Below are 19,952 nucleotides of genomic sequence, written 5' to 3'. Positions count from 1 at the left end.
ATGGAAGCCACCGGGGCAGCTCTGGGAGGCTTAAAGAACAATCACCATGCATCTCCTGCTCCTCCACCTGAAGCGGGCCAGGCAACGTGTAAGGTCTCGTCTCATATGATCCTCATGGCAACTCCATGAGGCTCCTGAGTAGACAGAAGCAATGCCAGTCCACCACAGAACTGTGATGTGCAGAGAATACTCTCTGCTGAGCTCTGGCCACGCAGAGACCAAGGGAACACAAGTGTCATAACCAACCCCATCTCCTCACACTCCTGCTCCTTCACCAACATAAAAGACAAGCTTTGCTTATTCCTGACGAGGTGTCAATCCACACATTCTTTAGCTTACAAGGTTACTGTGTGCAGAGATCCCTGGCCGCTTGTTACATACATTCAGGACGTCAGACTTAATTGTTACTATACCTACCACTTTTAGAAATACCATTACTAATAACAATCACATGAGTATTACTAAGATCACCTGTTTTCCAATAAGGGCTCTAGAAGATTCCTACGAAGAGTGTTGACATTTAAGATAGTACACATTTATGAATTTTATATAGCCTGGACCATCCTTGTATTAGGAGGATGTTTTATAACTCCTATTGCTATTTAAATCAGATTAAAAGTATTACCACCATTAAAAATATTTACATCACCAAAAGTTTAAGAACAAAAAAAAAAGGGGGCTGGCACTGTGGCAAAGCAGGTTAAGCTGCCTTCTGTAGTGCTGGCATCCCATATGGACACCGGTTTGAGTCCTGGCTCTTCCACTTCCAATTCAGCTCCCTACTAATGTGCCTGGGAAAGCATCGGAGAATGGCCGAAGTGCTTGGGCCCATGCACCCAAGTGGGAGACTCAGATGAAGCTCCTGATCCTGGCTTTCACCTGGCCCAGCCCTGGTTGTTGCAGCCATTTGGGGAGTGAACCAGCAGATGGAAGATCTCTCTTCTCTCTCTCTGTCTCTCCCTCTCTCACTGTAACTCTTTCAAATAGATGAATAAATCTTTAAAAAAAATTATTTACTTAAAAAGGAACAAAATTTGTTAAACAGTAGCTCTTGTTGATTACATTCTTGTTTTAACTCCATGACTTCAATTGCACATGCAAAATCCCATTGGCCTAGAATTGTAGTTATAATGTTAATATAATACATAATTACATCTAAGCTACAAAGCACAGGTTAATGTTAAAAGGGCACCATTACTGGCATAAATCCACAGCAGAAGAATAAGAACTTTCTAAAATGAGCATTAAAAGACATTAACTTTAAAGGCAAGGGTACAAGGTTAAAACCAAAATAGCTCAGCTGGAGTAAACATGAAAGAAACACGTCGGCATTCTTTATGAAGTTCCAAGCTGACTAATCTTTAACAAAAAACTTGCGTACACAGTAACTCTTAGAGACCTAAAGTTTCCAGAAAATCACTGTAATGCTTTGTCCCAATGCAATCAGGCTGCACAGGTGATCTCTACTTAAGAGAAAATGGGGGCAGCAGAACCAGTGAGGGATTCTTCAGCGCTTGCCACCTGCAGTCTATTCTCAACCCAGTACCAAGTGACCCTGTTAAAGTCGGTAAGATCGCGGCCGGCGCTGAGGCTCAACAGGCTAATCCTCCGCCTTGCGGCGCCGGCACACCGGGTTCTAGTCCCGGTCGGGGTACCGATCCTGTCCCGGTTGCCCCCCTTCCAGGCCAGCTCTCTGCTGTGGCCAGGGAGTGCAGTGGAGGATGGCCCAAGTGTTTGGGCTCTGCACCCCATGGGAGACCAGGATAAGCACCTGGCTCCTGCCATCGGAACAGCGCGGTGCGCCGGCCGCAGCGCGCTACCGCGGCGGCCATTAGAGGGTGAACCAACGGCAAAAGGAAGACCTTTCTCTCTGTCTCTCTCTCTCTCTCACTGTCCACTCTGCCTGTCAAAAATAAAAAAAAAATAAATAAAGTCGGTAAGATCGCATCCCCCCTTGCTTACACCTCTAATTCAAAATGGGGCCCCACTCCCTTACCTCAGCCCCACCCCTACTCCTTCCCTGGGCTCCGGCCACTCTGGGGCCTCCTTGCTGGTCCCCAGTGAGGATCAGACAAATACCAGCCTGAGAGCCTGTGTACTCCATTTCCTCTGCCGGGATGCTCTTCCCCCAGACCGGCTCACTGCTGATTCTCGGCTTCCGATCAACCTTGTCTTTGCGGATGACCTAGAACAGCTGCCCCCGCCCTCAGCCCTCTTCCATCTTCCTTAACATCCATCCCTCTGCTAGAATGTAAGCTGCACGAGGACAGTATTTTATTCACAGGTGTACCCCAAGTTCCTGCAGCAGCGCCCGTATACAGCAGGTACTCATTTGTTGAATGAATAGGAGGGGTTTTATTCTTCCATTTGGAGAGTCTGTCCTTCCCAGAAGCTTCTGGCATCCCCCTGCCAAGTCGGCACCCAGCGGCAAGAAGAGACCTGAGAAAAACATTCCCTTCCCACTACCAACTGATAGTTACCATTTCTGAGGGTGTACGGCGTATGGCAACGACAGTATAAATGGCAGGAATTCAGATCATACTTGGTCCAGTCTAGTTTGAGCCAAAGAATAGATACATAAAGAATTTTGCTATCTAACTTCAAGGTAGGAACAAAGAAAATAAATTTGTCTCATGTCTGCCTGGATACATTTGTAATACCTTATTTGGGAAAAAACTGGATTTATCCTGTACTATAACTCAATCAGTGGAAATTAATTTTACAAAAGTTTTTTGTTAAAGTTTCCAAATCTATACTCTGATGTAGTCATCATTCCATTCTCATTAAAATTTTTCAATTTATAGTTTATTTAATAAATGTAAGGATAATTTTTATCTCCTCTATAAAATAGCAATTTAGTCACACAGAGGTTAAACCACTAAAACAATTTTGACACAAAATACTGAAAACCTTACAAAAGCCTCACTAGCTTTGTCCAACTGAACTTAAATGATCTGGGAGGAAAAACTGAAATACAAACTTGGGAGTTGGGAAAATGTGGCCATGCAAAAACAGGAAACCAGTTGCAACCTAGAAGAGCTACGGAGCAGGGAGCTAGGAAGAAGACACACAGAGAAGCCACAGAAGACAGGACTCGGAATAGTCAATGCAGCAAAACCAGGGTTGGACCAGAAAAGGCCAGACCAACAGACTAACAGCACTAGTGCTGCCCCAGATCAGCAACCACTGAGCTTCAGAAAGTGACTGACAGAATGCTTTGACATTCACTGATAGGTGCTCCAGAGAGCATAGAAGGGTACCAGGGTCCTGAGAAACAAACTGCTTCCCCTGTGCACTTGGCAGATGTCCTCCTGAACCTCCACAGAACTCCCCAACTGCCTGGGCAACTGAGAACCTTAGAATGAAGCATACTGGGGCCGGAGCAGCGGCACAGCGGATTAAAGCCCTGGCCTGAGGCGCCGGCATCCCATATGGGTGCTGGTTCCAGTCCCAGATGCTCCTCTTCCAATCCAGCTCTCTGCTATGGCCTGGGATGGCAGTGGAGGATGGCCCAAGTCCTTGGGCCCCTGCACCCACGTGGGAGACCTGGAAGAAGTTCCTGGCTCCTGGCTTTGGATTGGCATAGCTCTGGCCTTTGCAGCCATCTGGGGAGTGAGCCAGCAGATGGAAGACCTCTCTCTCTGTCTCGACCTCTCCCCTGTAACTCTTTCAAATAAATAAAATAAATCTTAAAAAAAAAAAAAATGAAGCATAGTTGGTCATCCTTTGTGGGAGGAGAAGCCGAGGGGACATGAGGGAAGCTTCTTATGGGCTGGCAATTTTTAGTTTATTTTTAATCTGAGTGCTGGTTAACAGTGTATTTACTTGGAGAAAATTCACCTATCTAGACTCATAATTTGTGCACTTTATGGATTACGTATTATATTTCAATTTTAAAAGTCCCCTCAAATCAAAAGACAATGACCTATTATTTTTCAGAGGCTGTAGCAGACACCCCACCATGCTAAAAATGAGGAACGCTCGTAGTGGGAAGTTCCCATGACCCAGATCTTTTCATCACACCTAGAAGATGCAAAGCAAACCAAGTAAAGGAAAAAAGTAAAGCCCACAGCTTTAGAGACAGTTCCTATCTAGAGCTGAATTATGGGATGACCACACTTCATTTCCATGTACTGTTCTGCACTCCTGTTATTCAGTATCCAAAAAACATACCCCTTCAGGGCATATCAATGTTCTTAAATGAGAAAAAAAAAAATCCCCAAACTGCACAAAAGATAAAATGAACTAAATATAAACACAAAGCAAAAATGTACCAAATAATTTCAGTTGACTTGCTATTAAAATGTGAGTCTTAATTATGAAAAATATGGCCATTTCCACATTTTCAATATAACTATGTTAAATAATTAATCAAGCCAGAAAAGTAGTAGATGCTTAAATATTCAAACTGTGGAGCATTTGCAAACCACTTTAAATTGGTATTGTCAAAGAGTGGCCCATTCAGGATTGGAGAAGGGGGGCAAAATCTTGCTCTCCTATAGTATTTATGTATAGTATGTAAAATGTCCACCTATCTGTTTTCTCATACTACTTATTAGGTCATTAGTTTCCTTTTTAAAGCATCGGCCACAAGCCATTTATCTGAGCTTCGTGGACTCTCAAACTGGACCATCACTGAGTTCTTTATTTTTTTTTTTAAGATTTTATTTTATTTGAAAGAGTTACAGAGAGAGGCAGAGACAGAGAGAGAGGTCTTCCATTCACTGGCCTCTCCCCAAATGACCGCAATGACTGGAGCTACACCGATCTGAAGCCAGGAGCCAGGAGCTTCTTCAGAAGAGCAGCAGCCAGGACTAGAACCGGTACCCATATGGGATTCTGGTCAGGGCTTTAACCCGCTGCGCCACAGCGCCAGCCCCCATCACTGAGTTCTTTAAAGACCACTGGGTCACCCCAGAAATGGCCGTCCCTCGGTAGTTCTCTGATTGACGCCTATGTTACATCCACAGTATATTCCAGAAGATTAGAGCCTTTGGAGCCTCAATGCTGATAGGAAACAAAAGGAAACATGAAAGAGCTTCAGAGCCCTTCATCCTAGACCCATCAGCCAAATGCTTGCCTAGTTTCTAGTCTCCTAGGGCATAGATTAGCAAATTTTTTCTGTAAAGGGACAGATGGTGAATATTTAGGTTCTGTGGGCCAATTCCTATTGCAACTACTCAACTCTTGCCATTGTAACTTGAGAAAAGCCACAAGATAGCATGTAAAAAAATCCAGTAAAACTTTAATCATGGACACTAAAATTTGAATTTCATATAATTTCACGTCATGAAATATTCTTCTTTGTATCCCCACCCCCCAACAATTTAAAGAAATAAAAAACATTCTTAGTTTATTTGACCCCACGGGGCCTAGCTTTTCAACCCTTGACTTCTATTTTCTGAGCCAGACCTGATAAATAAATCCTGGTTCAGTGCTTATCAGCTTTGTGCCCCTGGCAAAGCCATCCCAGACTACAGCCCAGCAAGGAAAACAGTTACAAAGCTGAAATGAGTCATACAATAGGCTTGTATCTATTCCCTTTCCATCTTTAGCTACTTTATTTGGAGAGTATATTTAGGAAGAAAACTGTTTTATGAACAATGAAATCTGTCCTGTAAATGTTCTTCTGAACCAAAACTCAAGATGGTAGAGGGACCCTGCTGCCCTTTTTAAGTATAATGCAACATATTAAATACATGTGAACTTCCCCTTCTCCTTACCACTCTCAATTCAAACAGCCCAGTTACCCAAGAAGAACAAAGGGTTAAGACAGGAATGGATAATGGCAAGGTCATCTATCTTTTCTTCAGTGTTAACCACTAACCTGCAGGGGGAGATGACACCAACTACTACTTTCCCTGCAGAATTTTAAAGCAGACAGTTCCAGACTTATTATGGTCTGATTGATGATTTTCAACTTTACAATGATTCAAACGCAATGTGCATTTAGTAGACGCTATAGTTAAAATTTTGAATTCTGATTTTTGGTTTTTTTTGGAAAGTCAGAGTTGGGGCCTGGCACTATGGGGTAGTGGGTAAAGCCGCCACCTGCAATGCTGGCATCCCATACAGGTGGGTTCAAGTCCTGGCTACTCCTCTTCTGAGGCAGCTCCCTGCTAATGTGCCTGGGAAAGCAGTAGCAGATAATGGCCCAAGTATTTGGGTTCCTGTACCCACCTGGGAGACCTGGAAGAAACTCTTGGTTCCTGGCTTCAGCCTGGCCCAGCCTTGGTTGTAGAGGCCATTTGGGGAGTGAACCCATGGATGGAAGATCTCTCTGTCTCTCCCCCTCTCTCTAACTCTGACTTCCAAATAAATAAACAAATCTTTAAAAAAAAAAAAAAAAAGGAAGAGAAGAGGAGAGGAGAGGAGAGGAGAAGAGAAGAGAAGAAGAGAAAAGAAAAGAAAGGAAAAGAAAAGAAAAGAAGAAAGAGCAACATACAGCAGGATATGCTCTTGAGAAGCTAGACAGTGGCAGGGGTGCGGCTCACAGATCAAGTGACACTGAGTCTACAGTGTGCTATGCTTCTAAGCCAGGGAGCTCAGGAGTTTAAGTGCACTTAATGCTTTTTAAATTTACAATATTTTCAACTTATGATGGGTTTAATAGTGATGGAATTCCACTTGAAGTCAAGGAACATCCGTATAATCAAACACTTAGGAACGACCACTCACAGAAGAACTCTAATTTTAATGCTTAACAAAAAAGCATCTCTTTCCACCACAAAGATCCTACGACCTAGAAAACGCAGTTAGCACTGCTATATTTTTTGGCTGTTGTCAAAGGGGGAGATTTTATATACATGAAGAGAAGTAACTGATGTTATTTGCTATTTGTATCATTTTTCTTCAACATAAACAACTAGCAATTTTCTTCCCTTTTTCAGTTATTTTTAAATTTCAATGACAATAAACTAAAATATACATATATTTTAAACACAATAAGTAGATGACTGGACTTTGAAGCCAAATATCTGGTTCAGATCCATATATCCATCGCTTCTCGGCCTTTTGCCTAAGATCAAGTGCAGATCCATATATTCCTTTACTAGCAGAAGGTAGATCAACCTATATTGGAGAAAAAAACCCAAATTTCTCCATGTCAATTTCTTCATCTAAAAAAGGTGACAATCCCTGCCTACTTCAAGGGGCTATTGATACACAGAAAGCATTTTATAAACTCTGATTGGGTGGCTAGTGCTGTGGCATAGCAGATAAAGCCACCACTTGAGATGCTGGTATCCCACAGGGGCACCAGTTCAAGTTCTGACTGCTCCACTTCTGATCCAGCTCCCTGCTAATGGCCTGAGAGGAGCTGTGGAAGATGGCCCAAGTATTTGGGCCCCTGCTACCCATGTGGGAGAACTGGATGAAGCTCCTAGCTCCTGGCTTCAGCCTGGCCCGGCTCTGGTAGTTGCGGCCATCTGGGGAGTGAACTAGTGGGTGGAAAAGCTCTCTCTTGATCTCTCTCTCCCTCTTTCTGTCTCTCCCTCTCTATGTGATTCTTATTTTCCAAATAAATAAATAAAAATCTTAAAAAAAAAAAAAAACAACAACAACTCTGATTGGTATCACTGTAAAATACTACTTCAGCTTTTTTCCAAAGTTGCCAATCTGGCAACACTTCATCATTATTATAAATACCTGCTTCAAAAAATCATCCAGTAAATATCTGATACTAAACTATGACTTGGGGTGGGCACCAGGAATAGCAGTCAAGAGGCTCCTGGGATTTCTACATCTCCTTTTGGAGTGCCTGATTCCATCTCAGGTCTGCTCCCAATTCCTCTTACAAATTTGCACTCTACGAAGGCAGCAGGTGATGGCTGTTACTTGGGCTCCTGGCACCCACAGGGATATTCTCTCTGATTGAGTTCCTGGCTCCTGATTTTAGCCTGGCCCAGCCCGTTGTTAGGTGGTTAGAGGAGTGAACTGGCAGATAAGAGATCCCTCTATGTCACTGTGTGTGTGATTATGTGTATGTGCCTTTCAAATTAAATAAATAAATTTATAACTTCCTTAATCATAACGCTGTACCATGCAGAAAGAACCTGTGGAAGATAGCCACAGTTTTAAAATGTATGGTATACTGCCCACTACCAAATATAGTCTTCACTTATAAATCCAAACTTCCACAATGATGATGTAATTTAAAAGAAATTTAACATTTAACCTAAAGCAGAAATCCTGTCCTTAAATCGTATTAATTAATCAAATTAATTAATCCTGTAACAGGAATAAAACACAAAAGAGTGTTCAACATTCAGCACCAAAGGTTAATGAAGAAAACCTCACTAGAAGTAACAAAAGTTTAATACTGGTTCTGCTCTCCTCTTCTCTCCTGAATATATAAACTCTGGTTAGGTGGCAATTTCACTCCAGTTTTTACTGCATCCACCAGCTGTCAATTACAACCACTATCAAAAAGAAAATTACAACTTGACAGATAGTATTGATTCAGACACCTCTGGAAGAAGGGAAAAGATAACAAATTTGTTGTTAGGTAATTCTTTACAGTCCTGTGAGACTAAATAAAAGAGAATTAGGCCTCAACATTACTCAGAAGGTAGAGTTCTAGAGAAAACAAAGAACTAAAATAAATTAGCCCAGACAGAAGATAAAGACCTGGGTGGTTTAGGAGCAGAACTGCTCTAGATGACTCAGTGTTTGCAAGGTCCCTGTCAGCTTCCCTGATATGTAAAATAGCAGGTGTGCTATTTCACCCTCGGTGAGCAAGGGAGTAACCTGGCATCACCTAGAAACATAAATTATCCACAAAGGGAACTTTCTGATAAACTCTAAGCTGTATGGTCTAGCAGGCCAGGCAAGGAAGAGCTATGGACTCCAGGCTGGCCCCACCCTACAGCAGCCCTCTGGTTCTGGGACTGGATCCTCTCTGGATCCCAGTTTCATACTACTGAGAGGAGAGGGTTGCTCTGGCAACTTCTTAGTGCTGGCTCACCATGAAGAATCTATAAATGCATGAAATTTTCATCCCATATTACGCTCACTTAATGCTTCCTTAGAAGGAATAGCCCCACTTCATGGTTCCAGAAATTACCTGTACACAGAACCTTAGAAACAACACTGGCCCATCTTATAACCAGCACAAACAGGGACAGAGAAGCAAATCTGCCCTCAATGTCCTTTGTTTCTGGAGCTTCTCTCCAAACCAGCAGCTCTCAGGTGGGGTTGACTTTGACCCTCAGAGGACATTTAGCAATAACTGGAGACATACTTGGTTGTCACAACATGGGGGAAGGAAGTACACACTACTGACATCTAGAGGTAGAGACCAAGGATACTGCTAAACATCCTGCAATGCACAGCACAGCCTACAACAAAGAATTGTTTGACCCAAAACCTCAAAGGTATTTTATTTAAGAGAGAGACATCTATCCTCTGATTCACTCCCCAAATGCCCACAGCGCTGGGGCTGGACTAGAGCTGGAGCCAGGAACACAACCCAAGCATCCCCATGGGGATGTCAGGAACATGATTACTTGAGCCATAACTACCATCCTCCAGGGTTTGCAGTGTTAGGAGCCAGGAGCCAGGAGCCAGGAGCCAGAGCCAGGAGCTGAGTACAGGCACTTCAATGTGGGATGCAGGCATCTTAATTAGGCTAACTCCTATTCCCTGTCCACTGTCAGGTTCTAACAAAAGTCTTTCCCCACCTCCCCCAAATAATTTTAAGACCACTGTCTATACAGAATTATCTCATCTGAGATTTTTGTGGTAGTATAATATACCTTGGCATACCACACAGAATGGAAAAGATAGAACAACACCTACAAGGAACAACATGGATAAATTCTGCAATCATAATGAACTAAAGAAGCCAGATTTAAAAAAAAAAAAAAGACACACTGTATGACTCTGTTTATACATAGATTTTAACAGGACAAAACTAATGCATAGTGCTAGAAGTTGGAATACTGGTATTCTTGAAGGTGTGGAGGAAATACTGAAGGAGAGGGAGCACAACAGAACTTTTCAGGACTGAATTGGACTGAATTGTGTCCCCCCCCAAAGGCCTTATGCTGAAATCCTAATCCTAATATTTGAAGATGGGGCCTTTGGGGATAATTAGATTTAGATGGTGGGGACAGGGTCCTTTGAATAGGATTAGTGCCCTTATAAGAAAAGAAACCAGAGAGTGTGCTTCCCATCTTCCCAAACACACCACCCCTCTGGCCACCAGCTTCGGGTACACACCCTGAAGAAAGGCCATAGGGGAACCAAGTGAGCAGCAAGATGGCAGCCCTCTGCAAGGGCAAGCCAAAAAGACAGCCCTCACCAGAACCCAACCGTGCTGGCACCAGGATGTTAGATCTCCAGCCTCTAAAACTGTGAGAAATGAATTTCTGTTGTTTAAACAGCCCAACTGATGATACTTTATAGTAGCCTGAGCTAAGACATCAGGATAGTAGAAATAGTCTATACCTCCATATGGACAGTGGTCACATGAGAGAATACATACGTAAAAATATATTGAGCTTGGCCGGTGCCGCGGCTCACTAGGCTAATCCTCCACCTGCGGCGCCGGCACCCTGGGTTCTAGTCCCAGTTGGGGCACCGAATTCTGTCCCGGTTGTTCCTCTTCCAGTCCAGCTCTCTGCTGTGGCCCGGGAGTGCAGTGGAGGATGACCCAAGTGCTTGGGCCCTGTACCTGCATGGAGACCAGGAGGAAGCACCTGGCTCCTGGCTTCGGATCGGCGCGGTGCGCCGGCCACAGCACGCCGGCCTTAGTGGCCATTTGGGGAGTGAACCAACGGAAGGAAGACCTTTCTCTCTGTCTCTCTCTAACACTGTCCAGAAAAAAAAAAAAATCCACTTAGCTATACACATAAGGTTTGTTCACAGATAGTTTTTAGAAGGAATAGCAAGAAACATAACACAGACATAGAAAGAAACTTAACAGCATTACCTCTACAGAGCAAAGCTGAGTGTTGGCAGACTTACTTTTCATTTTACTTCTTTATTTTTATTTTATTTGAAAGGCAGAGAGACAGATGGATAGAAATCACCTATCAGCTGGTTCATTCCCAAATGCCCACAATACTGAGGCCAGGAGACAGAAACCCAATCCAGGTCTCCCACGTGGGTGGCAGGGACCTAAGTACTTGAGCCATCACCTGCGGCCTTCCCAGGGTGCACCTGAGCAGGAAGATGACATTGAAAGAAGAGCCAGGATCTGAGCCTAGCACTCTGACGTGTGAAGATGTCCCAAAGCAATACCTTAACAGTTACACCAAACACCTGCACCTACTTTTCATTTTATACATTTGTCAGCTGAATCTGTTTCCATGAGAACATGTGAAATATATAATTATATCTTATGTAATTCCAATAACTTGCTCATTTTTAAACTGCTCAAAATTCCTCATTTCAGACTGCTGCCTCACCTCCTCAATGACAACGACTGTAAAATCCACTCCCATTCCCCTGCACTCAAATTCCAGCCTGGAGTTTCCAAGTCTCGCCTGTGCATTTCCTCTCAAGCACATATCTGTCACATCCACACCTACTGTGTGTCAAACCGCACTTATCCACCGCCAACTACCACCACCACTACTGGCTGTCTCCCCATCTCCTGCACCTCCGCTCCCTGGCTTCCCTCTCTCAGGATACAGTCTAGCCTTCCCCTATGCATCTGTGTGTGACTTCAGATCATTTACTTACAGGTGCACCCCACTCTCCAGACACAGAAACCAAACACATGTAGAGACAGCTCTTGAGGGCAAGCAGGTAGGTACTCCTCTTTATCCAACCTATTGCTACTCTGTAACAAAAACTGAGGAAACCAAATATACAGTACAGATTCAGACAATACCCAATGATCCCTCTCTCTCCAAAGTCACTATTCAAAATCTCTTTACATAAACAGAGTTAGATAACAAGGGATACTAACTGCAATGTCCTCTAATTGCTGCTTCCATCCTTCATAACACAGGGGCACACTTTCATTTCTTTAAGCCCAAGTCCTTGTTAGATGCTTGAACACGGTCTCTCTTTCTAGCCCTTCCCACCCCATGTTACACTACTTTCTGAGACCACTTTAAGCTTTCTGACATCCTTTTCCTACTGTTGCTCCTCCTCTAAAGTCCTCACTGGCTCCCACTCACAGGAATCCTGATGAGGCACTGCTTTTGACTCCCTAAAGCCTGTGCACAAGTCCCCTGTTCTGTGCCTACCAACCTTCTCCTGCTTGGCCCTTGCTCATTATTTTTCCCAAACTAGACCTACCCAACCCTCCAAGGCATCTGAGCTCTAGCCACCTGGGTGACCTGGAGCAAGATAATTCCTTCCTTTCAGCTTCATCTGTGAAATTTAAAAAAAAAAAAATTACATACCCCCCCCCTTACCAGCCACATAGGAACTATTCAATAAGCATAACTATTATTTTTTTTTTTTTTACTTGAGAGTCAGAGTTACACATAGAGAGGAGAGGCAGAGAGAGAGAGAGGTCTTCCATCCGATGCTTCACTCCCCATTGGCCACAACGGCCGGAACTGCGCTGATCCGAAGCCAGGAGCCAGGAGCTTCTTCTGGGTCTCCCACGTGGGTACAGGGGCCCAAGGACTTGGGCCATCTTCTACTGCTATCCCAGGCCAAGCTATTATTATTAACACCAGCTCAAGTCCTGCCTGCTGCAATGGTTTGGCTATGGTTTGAGTGTGCTCCCCAAGAGGGCATGTGTTAGAAGCTTGGTCCTCAGTGTGCCAGTGTTAGGGTGATGGGAGCTTGTCACCTGCCCTTTCCCACTCTTACCATCTGATCTCGCCCTCTGGCAAGCACTCCCACCAAGCCACCATCCATCATGTGTTCCTCATCAAAGGAACCAATCTTTGGGGCTGTCTGATCTTGTACTTTTAGCTTCCAAGGCTGTGAGCTAAATAAAGCTACTTTCATTTATAAGTACCTAGCCTCAGTATGTCATTGTAGGAATGGAAAACAGATGAATACAAGGGCCAAATGGTTTTCCTCAACATCCATCCTATAGAAATTTCCCCTAAATTCCTTTCTACTCCATACATTTATTTACTGACAATGGAAAAGTTCCTATCAGTGGCAACAGGGATAACAAAAGCCCTGTTTCTTGAGCTCTGGCTGTGTATGTGTCCCCACAAGGTGTGTTAACCATCTGAGCTAACATAAACATCTGACCTAATGCCAGCCTCATGGCAGTCCTCTAGGAAGCAAACCCACTCCTTTCCTGTCTTTCTCATGTAAGAAAATGGCGCCTTCCTGCTCAGAGTTGTTCAGGCCTAAACTCAGCATTGTTCTTGACTTCTTTCCTACTCTTACATGTCCACACTAAATTTTATTCTTAAAACAAATATAGGGGCCGGCACTGTGGTGTAGTGGGTAAAGCCACCACCTGCGGTGCTGGCATCCCACATGGGTGCCTGTTCGGGTCCTGGCTGTTCCACTTCCGATCCAGTTCTCTGCTATGGCCTGGGATAGCAGTAGAAGATGGCCCAAGTCCTTGGGCCCCTGCACCTGTGTGGAAGATCTGGAAGAAGCTCCTGGCTCCTGGCTTCAGATCAGTGCAGCTCTGGCCAATGCGACCGACTGGGGAGTGATATCTCTATCTCTCTCTCTCTGTCTCTCCTTCTCTCTCTGTGTAATGACTTTCAAATAAATAAATAAATCTAATATATATATATTAGATTTAATATGTAATATACATTATATATACATAATATAATAATATTATATATATATATATATATATATATATATATATGAGTTACAGCCACTTTTTGCTCTTCCATCATGATCACTCTATTCCAAGCCACTCTCGTGCACCACTTCTGAGTGATCCAGTCTCTGGCTGGTCTCCCTGTTCTTACCTTGTTCCCTACCACTCCCCAATCTGTTATCCACATAACAGAGAGCATCAGCCTTTCAAAAAGCTCAACCAAGGGCCATCATTGTGGCACAGTAAGTTAAGCTGTGACTTGCAATGCTGGCATCCCAGGTCTGAGTGCCAGCTGCTCCACTTCTGATCCAGCTCCCTGCTAATGTGCCCTGAGAATACAGTGGAAGTTGGCCCAAGTTTTTGGACCCCTGCTACCCACGTGGGAGACCTGGATGAAGTTCCTGGCTCTTGGTTTTGGCCTGGCCCAGCCTTGGCCATTGTGACCATTTGCAGAGTGAGAGTTGACAGAAAATCTTTATGTCTCTGCTTTCAAATCTCTATGTCTTTGCTTTTCAAATAAAAAATAAAAATAAAAAACAAAAGCTCAGCCCTTCAAGAGCTCCCACTCCACAGAATAAAATCCAAAGTCCCTACCTTGTGCTGTGAAGCCTACAGGCTCAGTCCCCTGCCACAACCCCTTCTCAATCACTCTTGCCTGTGATCATGCTAACAGCATCGCTGCCTCAGGGCTTTGGCGTTCGATGATTCCTCTGCAGCTGCAGGAACATTCCTCCCCTAACAGCTCATCCCCTTTCTTCATTCAGGTTTCTGCTCAAAGGTCTCCCTTCTAAAGAAACGTCTCAGAACATGTTACTGTCCACTCTACCACATTTTCCTTTTTTTAAATCTCCTTGATAGCATATAGCAATACCTGGCATCATCTGTCTATCTGCTCACTTACTGTCTGTTTCATAACAGGCGAAGCTTCCTGAGTCTGGGAAGTTTGTTCTGTTTGTCCACAATCTCCGCCTCCAGTTCGCTGGACAACGAGTACCTCGCACGCTGGAGAGCCTCAATATAGTTGATTAAACGTAAGAAGGAAGATGGGACTACAACGCCAGTGGATCTTACAGACCAACATAAAAAGTTAGAAAATAAGGAGTCTCTTAACATTTTTGGCAAGGTTGGGAGAAGATTATTCTCTCAATCAGCAACTGTGTGTTGATGATGGAGTTACTGTTTGAGAGCATTCTTAGGGCAGTGGGAAAAAAAAAACTGTAAACTACAAAGCACTTCAAGCTTTGAGCTATTTTGGGGAGAAGGAACATAGGTATTAATAGACGATAATATAAGTCAAATAAATAAGCTACGAGGACTCTAACCTGTGAAACAGAAGTGACTCCCATATCTCTGTGTCTGACCCAACTCATTTCCCAGGCCAATATTTCCAACTCTCCGCCTGCCATTTACATCTGTAAACTACACACGATCCAAACCAAACTCATCACTTCTCTCTCAGACATGGCAGCCACCACCACTGCTTTTTCCTCCTGGGTTCCCACTCAATAAAACAATTAGCACCCTGCCAAGTCAGCCAGAAACCACTTTCCAGTCACCTCAGGCTCTGCTTTCCTCTCCTGAACATCCAGTGAATCTCCAAGTCTGCCTCTCAAACCTTTCACCAATTTATACCTCATCTCGTGCCCTGCTCTAACCCTCCTGCTTTTTCCTGAGTACCTCAACAGTCTAGGCCTTCTCGTTCCTCCAACCTACCCTCCCCATAGCCCGAGCAGTCTTTCTGAAATGCTCTCCTGGGGGCAGGTGTTCAGGGCAGAGGTTACAACACCACTTGGAACGCCTGCATCGTCCATCGTAGTGACAGAGCTGGAGTCCTGGCTCCACTCCTGCTTCCAGCTCACTGCTAGTGCACACCCTAGAAGGCAGCAAATGATGCCTAAAGTACTTGTGTCCCTGTCACCCACACAGGAGAGAGCAGGATTGAGTTCCAGGTTCCTGACTTTGATCTAGCCCATCCTCAGCTGTTGTGGGCATTTAGGGAGTGAAAACAGTGGATGGAAAATCTCTCTGTGTCTCCGACTCTCCATTTAAAATTAAAAATAAATAAATTTTCTAAAAAGACTGAAATGGTCCCCTGCATTAAGTCCATCAGGAATGCCTTCCAGTTCCCCCAGGACAAAGTGATCATGCTTTGACACAGCTATACTGGGTACCTACCAGCCACTGCCACCTGCTATGGTTTGAATGGGATATGGCTTCCAAACTCATGCAAGACTTTAGACTTACATGAGTGGTAAGGTAATGGTACAGGGGCTGGCTTTGTGGCACAGCGGGTAAAGACGCCTCCCGCAATGCTGGCATCCCATAATGGGTGCCAGTTCAAGTCCTGGCTACTCCACTTCCGATCCAGCTCCCTGCAAATGGCCTGGGAAAGCAGCCCAAGTGCTTGGGCTCCTGCACACACATGGGAAACCCAGATGAAGCTTCTGGCTCCTGGCTTCAGCCTGGCCCAGCTCTGATCATTGTGGCCATTTGGGGAGTGGACCAGCAGATGGAAGACTGACCTCTCTGTCTGTCTCCTAGTCTGCCTTTCAAATAAATAATTAAATCTTAAAAAAGAAAAAGAAAAAGAAAAAAAAGCTGATGGTACAAGGAGCACAGAAACTTCATAGAAACTTAATCCAGTTATGGTGATTGGAGGTGGGCTTGGGTCACTGGGGGAATGCCCTCAGAAGCTGGCTGTCCCACAAGAGTGCTTAACAGATGACTTGGGCCCAGCCTCCACTCTGCTCCCTGGCTCGCCAAATGATCCGTGCTCTGCCTGTGCTCCCTCTTGCCACCTCAGGACTCTGCCAGTAAGAACGCCTCCACCAGCCGACAAACCAGCGGGGATGCCCAGCCTTGAACTGTGAACACCTTCCTTTGTAAGTAGCATGCCTCAGGTATTTCACTGTAGCAACAAAATGATGACTAATAGTACACCACTCTTACCACCCTCATCCCTTACCACCTTTGCCAACCAAACCCTTCTCTGTTCCCTGGGGTACCTCATGCTGTTTCCTTCCTTCATGCCAGAGGCACAGAACAGATCTCCATCCCCAGCTTGTCACACAGGGAATTCCTACATACACTAGCAAGTCAGCTGGCGCAGGCAGACCCACCCCAACTCCCTCCCACACCAATGGGAACCTTCTGTAGTGTTTCCTGTGATTATTTCTTCCCATGTACCTCTCCCTCTCAAGATGGCAAATCCTGTAAGAAAGGCCCACAGATGCTCAGCTCTGACTCAGCAGCCACGTCTGGCACAGCACAGGTACCAGACACATCTTTGCAGAATTAAAGTGACCTATTCCCAGAGCACACCTTGGCCCTCTCACCTCCAGATCTTTGCTCTGACCCTTCCCCATCCTTGGCACATCTTTCCCTCTACCTTACACGCTTCAGTCCACTGAGAAGCAGGTTCAAGTGTTCAAGCTCACATCTCCGACTGTTCACGCCTCAAGGTCTCTGCACTTTCAATTCCACTGCCAGGAAGGCTCTTGAATATTCCCATGACTTGCTCTCTCATTTCAATCAGGTATATGGTAAAATATCCCTGTCAGCCGGCATCGCGGCTCAACAGGCATTATAATCCTCTGCCTTGCGGCGCCAGCACACCGGGTTCTAGTCCCAGTCGGGGCGCCAGATTCTGTCCCGGTTGCCCCTCTTCCAGGCCAGCTCTCTGCTGTGGTCAGGGAGTGCAGTGGAGGATGGCCCAAGTCCTTGGGCCCTGCACCCCATGGGAGACCAGGATAAACACCTGGCTCCTGCCTTCGGATCAGTGCGGTGCGCTGGCCGCAGCGCGCTGGCTGCGGCGGCCATTGGAGAGTGAACCAACGGCAAAAGGAAGACCTTTCTCTCTGTCTCTCTCTCACTGTCCACTCTGCCTGTCAAAAAAAAAAAAAAAAAAAAGGCCAACATGGTCTTTAAAAAAAAAAAATCCCTGTCCTCCTCTTAAAAGACAATCCTGAAGTCACAACTTCTATCTGTGTGTTTCTTACTGATGGTGTCCTTTGTAAACATTAGCACGACGAGGGCTGGCCTGCCTCACTCACCACTGTATCCATGAGCCTCTAACAGCAGCAGAAGCACTCATTTATTTCACACTTACAGAGTAGCTGTGCCAGGTCTAGGTGCCGGAGATACATCAGGGAACAAACTGGAGAAAAATCTCCTCACTGACATTGTAGAGGAAAAGGTAAACAATAGACAAGATGCATGAGCCAAACGTAAGCACTAAGAACAACTAAGGCAGTGAAGACAGTCAGTGGGGAAAGCCACACTAGTAACCCCTCACAGACACTTGCCACGTGGAGACTGACCCACAGGCACAAAGGGCCCTGAAGCCAAAGCGTATCTGACGTATGGAAGGGGAGGGAAACAGAACTGGAAAGTAACAGTATGAAGTTATACAAGGCCTGACAGCTCACTGTAAGGAGTCTGTTAGAGACATGGGGACCCCTCGGATAATTTTTTTAAGTATAGGGGTGACTTGCTCTGATGATCTCTGTTGTAAAAAGATCCCTTTTAAAACCACCTTACTGAAAACAGGGGCCAGAGCAGAAGAAGGGGGATCAAACAGGATGCTCTTCGAGGTGAGAGGAGGTGGTGACAAGCACTGGGCGGGGGAAGAGGAGTAGCCATGGGGCATGCATATGGATACCACCTGGGATGCCCACATTCCACATTGCAGTGTCTGATCTGAGTGCTGGTACCTCTGCCTTCCATCCAGCCTCCCGCCAATGCACACCCTAGGAGGCAGCAGATTAGGCTCAAACAGCTGGGCGTGCCACCAACATGAGATCTGGACTGAGTTCTGGGTTTCTGGCTTTGGCCCGGCCCTGGCTGTTGTAGGCATTGGGGAGAGGGAGGGGGAGGGGGAACCAGTGTGTCTGGCTGTCTCTCTCTCTCTGCATTCCGATAAAATGAAATGTAAATAAAATTTTTAAAAGAGAGAGAGAGCAATCAAGGATGATTCAAAGGACAGAAGAGGGGAAGATGGCAGAGAGAGGGGAGCTCACCCAGCCCTTCCTTGGCATGTAAATTTGAGTCCTTTATCATCCCTCTCAGTGGAAACAGGAAGAGGGCAGCTGGATAGAGGTCAGAGCCAGGCCGGGGCTAGAGACATTAGTATGGGCTCTACCAGCCTAATATGTAGTTATTTCCAGCTGGACAGGATCACCCTGCATGAAAAGTGAGAATTTCACACACGCAGATGCACAATGGAGAAAGAAAGACAAGAAAGGGGGAAGGAAGGAAAAAGCTAGGATGCTGCAGGACGGATGCCCTCTCAGACCCTGCCCCGCCCCACCCCGGGCACTACACAAAAAGTAACCCTTGCTTGTGCTGCAAGACACCTCCGCCAGAACAAACAAGAAAAAACAGAGGGGCAAACGGCTCTATCAAGGGATCGTCAACACCCTGACCAAGGACCAGAGAGGCCGCGGCGAGCCCCGAGAAAGGTCAGCCACTCCCGGTTCCAATCACTGGCATCCCCTCGGACGCCAGCACAGCAAACAAGCTCAAGGCTTGGAGAGGCTCACGGGGTCGTCTCTCCGGCCCCAAAAGCCCCTCCCCACGTCTCCCCGCCGCACCGGCCGAGAGCAGCGAGCGAGCCGGTAGGGAGCAGCTGTCAGGACCGCAGTCGGCCGGGTGGGGGTGGCGCGGGGGCGTGGCGCCGAGGTGGGGCCGGGAGGTCAGAGGCCAAAGCTCTGCACCCGCCGAGAGGGCACACAAAAGGCACTCCCGGGGCACAGTCCCACGCTACACCTAGCGGGTGGTCCCACGAGCCGCTGTGTGGCGGGCGTCAGGCGTGCCCGGCTGCCATGCGGAGAACGGGAAGTGAGAGCGGCATGGCTCCGGGCGTGCAGGCGGGACTCCACCCAGCTTCCAAGTCCCGGCTTCAAGGACAAACAGCGGGTCGGCGGGACGCGACCAGACACACGCTCACCTGGCCCCACAGCCGTGTCCGCCGCTCGGGTCCGGGCTGGAGAACGCGGCCGCCGCTTCTCGCGCCGCTCGGCCGCGCTTCCTGATTGGCCGAGGCTGGCCGCTCCCAGAAGCCTCCGCGCGGCGGCCAAATGAACTTTATAGAAACCCGTGGGGACGGACAAGGACACGGGCGGGGCTGGGGGCGGGGCCTGCAGCCGAACCGTCCGTCACTCCAGGCACCCTGGAGGCCACCGCCTGCACCCTTCCAGCGCGCAGAGTCGACTCCTCGGGGAGAAAGCGATTCCGCAATTCC

The 19,952-nt window shown here is 46.2% G+C and overlaps 1 protein-coding gene across 1 annotated transcript in view; it reads right to left on the bottom strand.

Annotated features, from left to right (window-relative positions):
• NUP93 (nucleoporin 93) overlaps positions 1 to 19,751 on the bottom strand; it is a 118,526-nt gene extending 98,775 nt beyond the window's left edge. Inside the window, exon 1 of the mRNA XM_062176601.1 lies at positions 19,659 to 19,751. The gene's annotated coding sequence lies outside the window, so the exon portion shown is untranslated. The remainder of the gene's footprint in view (positions 1 to 19,658) is intronic.
• Positions 19,752 to 19,952: the final 201 nt, after the last annotated feature.

Source organism: Lepus europaeus, chromosome 19 (genome assembly GCF_033115175.1).
Source record: "Lepus europaeus isolate LE1 chromosome 19, mLepTim1.pri, whole genome shotgun sequence".
NCBI lineage: Eukaryota > Metazoa > Chordata > Mammalia > Lagomorpha > Leporidae > Lepus > Lepus europaeus.
This window is presented reverse-complemented; position numbering and strand designations above follow the sequence as displayed.